The sequence below is a fragment of the Schistocerca americana genome, chromosome X (assembly GCF_021461395.2).
Source record: "Schistocerca americana isolate TAMUIC-IGC-003095 chromosome X, iqSchAmer2.1, whole genome shotgun sequence".
NCBI lineage: Eukaryota > Metazoa > Arthropoda > Insecta > Orthoptera > Acrididae > Schistocerca > Schistocerca americana.
In genome coordinates, this window is record NC_060130.1 from 399,143,098 (window position 1) to 399,154,417 (window position 11,320).

The following is an 11,320-nucleotide window of genomic DNA, read 5'->3' on the forward strand; positions in this document are numbered from 1 at the left end:
ATCCATGGACCCTGCATGTCATCAGGGGACAGTTCAAGCTGGTGGAGGTTCTGTAATGGTGTGAGCATGTGCAATTAGAGTGTTGTTCAAAAATGGCTCTGAGCACTATGGGACTTAACAGCTATGGTCATCAGTCCCCTAGAACTTAGAACTACTTAAACCTAACTAACCTAAGGACATCACACACATCCATGCCCGAGGCAGGATTCGATCCTGCGACCGTAGCGGTCACACGGTTCCAGACTGAAGTGCCTAGAACCGCTCGGCCATACTGGCCGGCAAAAGCTTTCAACGTGCTGTTCTGAAGAGATCTCCACCCCCTCGTACTCTTACGGATTTATGGGCAGCCCTGCATGATTCATGGTGTCATTTCCCTCCAGCACTACTTCAGACATTAGTCGAGTACATGCCACGTCGTGCTGCGGCACTTCTACGTGCTCGCGATGGCCCTACACGATATTAGGCAGGTGTAGCAGTTTCTTTGGCTCTTCACTGTGTATTGACGATAATACACTCTTGGTGGACACGGTTCCCAATGGAATTAGAAATCAAGTAGTTGTAAATTGTCAGTCACTTGAAAGCAGTTGTACTTAGGCAGTCACCGTGCTGTTGTCACATGAGCTCAGTCCTAAGTGTAGTGCAGTGCCTGTTTTTATTTACTAAGCGTTGAGCAGCTTTTTGGTTGAACTGTGTGTTACTGTCAGTTGGTACGAGCAGGCAGTGCTGAGCCGGAAGAGGCCGGTTGGAAGTCATTTGATCAGACAAGCTGTGGTCTGATAATTCGGCTGCCACTCTGTTCAATTGATGGACTGCATGTATTGGTATTGGTATTGATAGTGGCTACAGTAGTACCGTATTTTTGATAGAGCAACTATGGTTTTTGAATTGATTTTGACAGGCGCATGCTGTTCCTTTGCATTCTCATCAGCGATCTGACGTATGGTATTACTGCTTTGCGTTTCTTACGGCTTGGCTTGTATATAGCGGCAGTACGTCTGATTAGATTTTCTGATGAACACTGTACCAGAGTGATGGATAGGCTTAGCTTAATATTCAGCATTGGTTACATTCAACCAGTTATCTGGAATTGATAATCATTGTTTTCATTCGCCAAATATATCTGAAGTATTACTTTATTTCCTCAGGACTCGAGCCAAATGTAACTGTATTAAGTGTAACAAATGCTGCGTGTTGCATTACTTTATCCGAGGGAATATTGTAGTAATTATTTTAATAAATAAAACGTTTATTTGAATTTTCCTATTTATTTAATGCGGTGAGATTAAAGGTCTTATCTTATCCTTTTTCTAAACAAATTACCAAAATATATTTTTGGGTTATTACTTTTTACCGCCACAGTACGATGTCTGTGAGGAGTCAGTTGTATGTTAGGGTCAATTTTATATAATAAGATAAGTCACGACGAAGCTGCGCCTACCGAGTTCTTATTTTATTGTTATCAGGTGATATGGCACTGGCAGACAATGTATGTATAATTGTTTCTGTGACTTAATTTTTTATTCTCAAACGTAATGATTGGAAGTGGCCGGTAGTAGCTCTTACAGAGGTTGTTTCTTAACCGAATCATACCATAATATCTCTACAGCTGGCAGGTGTGACCGAGCGGTTCTAGGCGCTTCAGTCTGGAACCGCGCGACTGCTACGGTCGCAGGTTCGAATCCTGCCTCGGGCATGGATGTGTGTGATGTCCTTAGGTTAGTTAGGTTTAAGTAGTTCTAAGTCTAGGGGATTGATGAATTCAGAAGTTAAGTCCCATAGTGCTCAGAGCCATTTGAACTATTTGAACATCTCTACAATACTGAGAGATTGTAGGACTACGTTACGCAGTGTATGTATTGATATCAGTCGTTTTGGATTGAGTCAGCTACTAATAATTGATATAGATATCGTCTTTTAACAGACAGCAGCATTACCTGCTGGATTTTGGAAACTACTGTCACTGATAAGGCATGAGACTCGTCTTCAGGCTCTGGTGGTTAGGACCGCTTCACCATTACCGCTCTTACGCTTGTTAAACGCCTGCGAGTGGTACACCGTTCTTTGTAAGCGAGTTTTTACATTCCACGTGGAAACATGAGTAAATCAGGGAACTTCGTTCACTCTGCGGCCATGGCCGTAGGCAACCACAATACCTATCTCCTTTCCCCCAAAGCGTCATGTCTTTGTGTCGACCCATCATGCTGTGCTGATTGCATCCAAACGACTTGCACATCGACGCCACTGCACAGCTATCACTGACGTCAGCTGTGGACTGTCGCAAATCCGCCTGGTGCCAGTTCGTACACCATGTGCAGCGCTCCAAAATTATTAGCGAGAGCTTTGAAGGGGGTAACTAATTTTTTTTTTCAGCTGAGCTTCTAATCGCCTTCTCAGCTGTTAACAAGAAATCAAACAGTTAAAAAAGTTGTAAGTGGAGAAAGTATCGGGATTTAATCGAGTGTTTCCGAACTGTATTCGACATTTTGGAATCCATGGAATAATATAGCGGAAGAAATTCTGCGATGATAGTTTATGCAGTTGGACTACTACTTCAAATACAATTTCTAGGAATCTAATACTATGACGATATTTAAATAACAAAGATCAGTAGACGTTGAATCGAGCTCCAGAACACAGCATTACTCAGAGCATGTTTCCCACTTGTAGAACACTGAACATTCAACAGAGAACAAAATATTACAGACTAAGCAGTTCCAGCAAACAATGCCGGTTTCCAAAACTGGCAAAACTATTTCGCCAGGAGACGGCCCTCAAGCCGACTTAGGATTCGCTGGAAAGATAAGGAAATTAGTAACATTTTTAATTGAAAATGGAAGGTGCTTATCTAGCGAGATACTGACAACTGCCGGCCGCGGTGGTCTAGCGGTTCCAGGCGCTCAGTCCGGAACCGCGCAACTGCTACGGTCGCAGGTTCGAATCCTATATCGGGCATGGATGTGTGTGATGTCCTTAGGTTAGTTAGGTTTAAGTGGTTCTAAGTTCTAGGGGACTGATGACCACAAATGTTAAGTCCCATAGTGCTCAGAGCCATTTGAACCATTTTTGAACTGACAACTCTCATATATATGTGCCAATAATATGATCTTCTAAAATCAGTTAGGACATGAATAAGGAAAATATTCCAAGTAAATAACAAGTCCCTTAAGATTCATTACTCATTCCAGTACTCCCATTCTCTTATTACACTGTAGGAAATACTGCAATAAGCCACAAGTGGGTCAGTTCAAATCCATTTAAGGTAGCAAAATAACAAGACAAAGGCTCAGATGAACATTTACAAAGATAAATCTTCATAACTTAGGCACACATTTTGATCGTTCACTGACCTGCCTAAATAATTTCTAAAACACCAGATAAAAACTCAAAATATGCCCCAATAGCACGAATAAATTACCTAGTACTTCACTGACTGTTGATATATATCATTTCCACACCATATCTCTCGTCTATTGTGCCCCAGTCTCACACAGCAACCGTAGTGCTAATAAGAATTACATCAATCTTCAAGAAAAAATTTGAATTATTACAGGAGCACTTAATGTAACTTCTACAGACTGGACACAAAACACCAATGATAAGACAACTGCACAGGTCAGGCTACAGGAAGCAACATCAAGAGAACTTAAAATTTCCCTCATTTTAAATTCATGAGGTCTAAAAGATGTCAGTTATTGTATTCTGTATTCAGGGTAAGTTTTCTCAAAACATTTGTGTACATTTGATTTCGTGCTCCACAGACAAAGTTTGGTTTCATGATATCGAAAAATAGCTTGAGCCCACAATCACAGTATGGCAGTGTAAGAAAATACGTACATACCTAGAGGAGTTAAACGATAAATTGCTACCTCTTATGTACCTCGCGAGAAATTTGTGAAGAGAAAATGAGAGAGATTCGAGCTCGCATGGACGCTTTCAAACAATTACTCTTCCCGCCGACTATTCGCTCCTGGAACACATCTCTCCAGCGACCCGTCATATAGCGCAGACTGCATGCAGGTCGTTGGCATATACTCACCATTTCACTGCCATGACTGACGTCAGTGGTGGACGGCCATATGACTGCCTGCTGGTTTCAGTTCTGGAAGTGGAAGTGACAGTACACTTCACCACACACTGGTAAGTGGCTTGTGGAGTGTAGACGTAGATGTTGCTGGCTAAGGGAGAGATAACACAATGTAGAGGTATGCAGCCAACTAGTCATTCAATATATGCAAACCGCACTACCAAAACATCATTAATAACTTACAAGTTTCATTTTTTTAACACTGTTAAAACAAATCTTAAATGGAATTCGATGCAAAATCGAAATGCCAAATGCCAATACCAAATCTTGATTTGACTTTATTTCTAAAACGCCCAGAGTCACCCATAGGAAAATTTAATAAAAATTTTAGTAATTATACAAACAACGCTATGATCCCTAAGGAAAGGCTGATGGAGCTTCAACTTAGTCCACTGGGTATAACACAGTAGATAAAGAAAGAGCTATTGGCAAGGGTTACCTCCCAATGCAAGTGGAAAAGTTACAGGAAAAACTACGAGAGATTCACGGGGAAAATAACTGAGCAGGTAAACGTAACTTACAACAATGACAATCGCAACAAACTTGAATAGATTTCCGCAGATGATGACTGAAGAATATGCAACTCGTGATCATCCTTAAACCGGTAAAGAAATTTACCGGAACCCAACGGACGGAGAGAGGAGAAATTGGAGGTACTAATTCTTCAACAGATTTAACGCATTTACATGGAAAGGCGTGGTATCTACTGCGACAATTTTGTAATGCGTCAATCAGCTTCCAAAGATAGCCTACCAAATGGCGTTTCACACCAAATAGTGTGTTGAGGAAATCACCATACATCGAGCCCTCGAAGTAAAATCATTGAAAGAGTTAGATGAAATTGTTGGTATACGCCAACATTAGAACACCAGACAAATTGTAAGTCACATTCATGAGAGATAACGTAAATACCGTGCAACACCGCCCCTAGCCTTGACAATCGCCTAGATTCGGAGAGGAAGAGGGTCCTCAAGTTTATTTTGGTGCGTCATATCTCACTGAAGCTACTCATTTGTGATTATATGACATAAAGTTAGAAAAGTGCGCAAATGTTAATTGCTACGTTCCAAAAGCTGTTCCAAGCAGTCTCACACTTTTTTAATTGGATGAAAATGTTTTGATTTAGCAGTAGGGTGTATAAGTGTTCACCAGACCACGAATGTAAGGGTGCAGCGCTGTGAACATGCCTGTTGTCAGCTTGAAAGAAGTTTTGCCTGGTTGTCTAGCGGTAAAGCTCTTCATTCAAAACCGCGAGGTTGCTGGATCGAATCCCGGTCGGATTACGTATTTTCCAGTTTAGTCTCAAACTAACCCTCACCTCTCAACGATGTGAGGAGTCGTCAGAAACGACACATGGTTCGGATTCCACGTTAAAGTGTAGGTCCCCTTTCCGCGGTCGTATAAGTGGGATGGGTTAGGGGCAAGCAAGTCGCAAAAGTGGTGTCCAATTGAAAGACCTGCATCAGGTCATTGAGCTAAACGGAATTATTATTATACCTTGAAAGACGGGAGTGTCCACAGGATACTCATCATGAAGATGTGTAAGGAAGGGATACATTAGGTTATGTTGAAATAAACTCTATGATTCATGTTCGAATTTTTCTCTGCCTCGTGATGACTGGGTGTTGTGTGATGCCCTTAGGTTAATTTAGGTTTAAGTAGTTCTAAGTTCTAAGGGACTGATGACCATAGATGTTAAGTCCCATAGTGCTCAGAGCCATTTGAACCATTTCAACCATGTTCGAATTAACCTGAATAAGTTGGCCCATCTTCTGGTACGAAAAACACTCGCAATATGTTCCACAAACACCTAAGGTCTGAAAGACACCCTCTACATGCTATGGGTTAAAGTAGTCATATGGCTCCGCTGCACCAAACGCCTTGCATCATTTGAAAAGAGAAAAGAATTGCGTCTCGTCGGACCATACAACAAACTTCCAGTTAGCCACTATTATGTCGTGTTGTTCCGCCCATTGAAGACGTAAAGCATTAGGTGACGTTATGAGCAATAGCCTTTGCGAGACACCCAACTCCAAAGGTCCTTTGCATGGAGCGCCTGCCGCAATGATCGCTCAGAGACTGGTGGAGAAGAACATGCATTCAGTGACAGCGAAAGGTGTCTGTTTATTTTGCCCTCCTTCATTCTGATTACGTATTTTTACATATCTGTTCCGTGGGAATTCTTTGGTAAATTTTCCGACCGCTCGCTGCTCAATTTCGATATCCCTCTGCTACCTGGGAAGTATTTAGGCTTCACTGGAGCTCTCTGGAGTGAGCATCGGAATGCCTTGAGCGTGGGGGTGTGACGCGAGCACCTTGTATGTGTAGGAAGGAAACGGGGATTGTTACAGGGTGATAGTTATAGCTACAAGCTCACTGTAAGTTGGATCGGTAATGCTAAGGTTACAAGATAGGCTCTTCTGTAAATTTAAAAATTATTGTATGCAGTAAAAGTGAAGACATCTGTTGGAAATTATCATCACAGTTCTTGTTACACATCATAGAAAACGTTGTGCTACTATGATATGGGTTCGAATAGTTTACACTGAAGATGGGCACACAGTGACCTAAATCTATCTGTAAGATAAAGGATTTCAATATTTACGACCGATGCTGCCATTTATCGAAAATACATTGAAGCGCCAAAGAAACTGTTATAGGCATGCACATTCAAATACAGAGGTAGATAAACAGGCAGAATACGGCGCTGAGATCGGCCACGCCTATATAAGACAAGTGTCTGGCGCACTTGTTAGATCGGTTACTGCTGCTACAATAGAAGGTTATCAACATTTATGTGAGTCTAAACGTGGTGTTATACTCAGCGCACGACTGATGGAACACACTATCGCCGAGGTAGGGATGAAGTGGAGATTTTCCCGTACGACCATTACACGAGTGTACCGTGAATATCAGGAATACGGTAAAACATCAAATCTCCGACATCGCTGCAGCCGGAAAAAGATCCTGCAAGGACGGGATCAACGACTACTGAAGAGAATCGTTCAACGTGATAGAAGTACAACACTTCCGCAAGTTGCTGCAGGTTTCAATGCTGGGCCATCAACAACTCAGCGTGCGAGCCATTCAACGAAACCTCACCGATATAGGCTTCTGGAGCCGATGGCCCACTCGTGTGCACTTGTGGATTGCCCTACACAAAGCTTTACGCCTCGCGTGGACCCTTCAGTACCGACATTGAACTGTTGATGACTTAAAACATGTTGCCTGGTCGGACGATTCTAGTTTCAAATTGTATCGAGCGGATGGATGTGTACGGGTATGGAGACACCCACTTTAATCCATGGACCCTGCATGTCATCAGGGGACAGTTCAAGCTGGTGGAGGTTCTGTAATGGTGTGAGCGTGTGCAATTAGAGTGTTGTTCAAAAATGGCTCTGAGCACTATGGGACTTAACAGCTATGGTCATCAGTCCCCTAGAACTTAGAACTACTTAAACCTAACTAACCTAAGGACAGCACACAACACCCAGTCATCACAGAGTGTTGTTGACTCCTGGTACTCCTAGATAAGACTCTGACAGGTGACACGTACATAAGCATTCCCTCCGATCACCTGCAGCCATTCATGTCTATAGTGCATTCCGACGGATTGGGCAATCCCAGCAGAACAAAAGTTTGAAAAAAAAATCTGAGATCTGAGGTCATCAGTCCCCTACAACTTAGAACTTCTTAAACCTAACTAACCTAAGGACATCACACACATCCATGTCCGAGACAGGATTCGATCCTGCGACCGTAGCGGTCACGCGGTTCCAGACTGAAGTGCCTAGAACCTCTGGGCCATACTGGCCGGCAAAAGCTTTCAACGTGCTGTTCTGAAGAGATCTCCACCCCCTCGTACTCTTACGGATTTATGGGCAGCCCTGCATGATTCATGGTGTCATTTCCCTCCAGCACTACTTCAGACATTAGTCGAGTACATGCCACGTCGTGCTGCGGCACTTCTACGTGCTCGCGATGGCCCTACACGATATTAGGCAGGTGTAGCAGTTTCTTTGGCTCTTCACTGTGTATTGACGATAATACACTCTTGGTGGACACGGTTCCCAATGGAATTAGAAATCAAGTAGTTGTAAATTGTCAGTCACTTGAAAGCAGTTGTACTGAGGCAGTCACCGTGCTGTTGTCACATGAGCTCAGTCCTAAGTGTAGTGCAGTGCCTGTTTTTATTTACTAAGCGTTGAGCAGCTTTTTGGTTGAACTGTGTGTTACTGTCAGTTGGTACGAGCAGGCAGTGCTGAGCCGGAAGAGGCCGGTTGGAAGTCATTTGATCAGACAAGCTGTGGTCTGATAATTCGGCTGCCACTCTGTTCAATTGATGGACTGCATGTATTGGTATTGGTATTGATAGTGGCTACAGTATTACCGTATTTTTGATAGAGCAACTATGGTTTTTGAATTGATTTTGACAGGCGCATGCTGTTCCTTTGCATTCTCATCAGCGATCTGACGTATGGTATTACTGCTTTGCGTTTCTTACGGCTTGGCTTGTATATAGCGGCAGTATGTCTGAATAGATTTTCTGATGAACACTGTACCAGAGTGATGGATAGGCTTAGCTTAATATTCAGCATTGGTTACATTCAACCAGTTATCTGGAATTGGTAATCATTGTTTTCATTCGCCAAATATATCGGAAGTATTACTTTATTTCCTCAGGAATCGAGCCAAATGTAACTGTATTAAGAGTAACAGATGTTGCGTGTTGTATTACTTTATCCGAGGGAATATTGTAGTAATTATTTTAATAAATAAGACGTTTATTTGAATTTTCCTATTTATTTAATGTGGTCAGACTAAAGGTCTTATCTCATCCTTTTTCTAATCAAATTACCAAAATATATTTTTGGGTTATTACTTTTTACTGCCACAGTACGATGTCTGTGAGGAGTCAGTTGTATGTTAGGGTCAATTTTATAAAAAAAGATAAGTCACAACGAGGCTGCGCCTACCGAGTTCTTATTTTATTGTTTTCAGGTGATATGGCACTGGCAGACAATGTATGTATAATTGTTTCTGTGACTTAATTTTTTATTCTCAAACGTAATGATTGGAAGTGGCCGGTAGTAGCTCTTACAGAGGTTGTTTCTTAACCGAATCATACCATAATATCTCTACAGCTGGCAGGTGTGACCGAGCGGTTCTAGGCGCTTCAGTCTGGAACCGCGCGACTGCTACGGTCGCAGGTTCGAATCCTGCCTCGGGCATGGATGTGTGTGATGTCCTTAGGTTAGTTAGGTTTAAGTAGTTCTAAGTCTAGGGGATTGATGAATTCAGAAGTTAAGTCCCATAGTGCTCAGAGCCATTTGAACTATTTGAACATCTCTACAATACTGAGAGATTGTAGGACTACGTTACGCAGTGTATGTATTGATATCAGTCGTTTTGGATTGAGTCAGCTACTAATAATTGATATAGATATCGTCTTTTAACAGACAGCAGCATTACCTGCTGGATTTTGGAAACTACTGTCACTGATAAGGCATGAGACTCGTCTTCAGGCTCTGGTGGTTAGGACCGCTTCACCATTACCGCTCTTACGCTTGTTAAACGCCTGCGAGTGGTACACCGTTCTTTGTAAGCGAGTTTTTACATTCCACGTGGAAACATGAGTAAATCAGGGAACTTCGTTCACTCTGCGGCCATGGCCGTAGGCAACCACAATACCTATCTCCTTTCCGCCAAAGCGTCATGTCTTTGTGTCGACCCATCTTGCTGTGCTGATTGCATCCAAACGACTGGCACATCGACGCCACTGCACAGCTATCACTGACGTCAGCTGTGGACTGTCGCAAATCCGCCTGGTGCCAGTTCGTACACCATGTGCAGCGCTCCAAAATTATTAGCGAGAGCTTTGAAGGGGGTAACTAATTTTTTTTTTCAGCTGAGCTTCTCATCGCCTTCTCAGCTGTTAACAAGAAATCAAACAGTTAAAAAAGTTGTAAGTGGAGAAAGTATCGGGATTTAATCGAGTGTTTCCGAACTGTATTCGACATTTTGGAATCCATGGAATAATATAGCGGAAGAAATTCTGCGATGATAGTTTATGCAGTTGGACTACTACTTCAAAACAATATCAGGGAATCTGATACTATAACGATATTTAAATAACAAAGATCAGTAGACGTTGAATCGAGCTTCAGAACACAGCATTACTCAGAGCATGTTTCCCACTTGTAGAACACTGAACATTCAACAGAGAACAAAATATTACAGACTAAGCAGTTCCAGCAAACAATGCCGGTTTCCAAAACTGGCAAAACTATTTCGCCAGGAGACGGCCCTCAAGCCGACTTAGGATTCGCTGGAAAGATAAGGACATTAGTGACATTTTTAATTGAAAATGGAAGGTGCTTATCTAGCGAGATACTGACAACTGCCGGCCGCGGTGGTCTAGCGGTTCTAGGCGCTCAGTCCGGAACCGCGCGACTGCTACGGTCGCAGGTTCGAATCCTGCCTCGGGCATGGATGTGTGTGATGTCCTTAGGTTAGTTAGGTTTAAGTAGTTCCAAGTTCTAGGGGACTGATGACCACAAATGTTAAGTCCCATAGTGCTCAGAGCCATTTGAACCATTTTTGAACTGACAACTCTCATATATATGTGCCAATAATATGATCTTCTAAAATCAGTTAGGGCATGAATAAGGAAAATATTCCAAGTAAAGAACAAGTCTCTTAAGATTCATTACTCATTCCAGTACTCCCATTCTCTTATTACACTGTAGGAAATACTGCAATAAGCCACAAGTGGGTCAGTTCAAATCCATTTAAGGTAGCAAAATAACAAGACAAAGGCTCAGATGAACATTTACAAAGATAAATCTTCATAACGTAGGCAGACATTCTGATCGTTCACTGACCTGCCTAAATAATTTCTAAAACAGCAGATAAAAACTCAAAATATGCCCCAATAGCACGAATAAATTACCTAGTACTTCACTGACTGTTGATGTATATCATTTCCACACCACATCTCTCGTCTATTGTGCCCCAGTCTCACACAGCATACCGAGCGGGGTGGCGCAGTGGTTAGACACTGGACTCGCATTCGGGAGGACGACGGTTCAATCCCGCGTCCGGCCATCCTGATTTAGGTTTTCCGTGATTTCCCTAAATCACTCCAGGCAAATGCCGGGATGGTTCCTCTGAAAGGGCACGGCCGACTTCCTTCCCGATCCTTCCCTAATCCGCTGAGACCGATGACCACGCTGT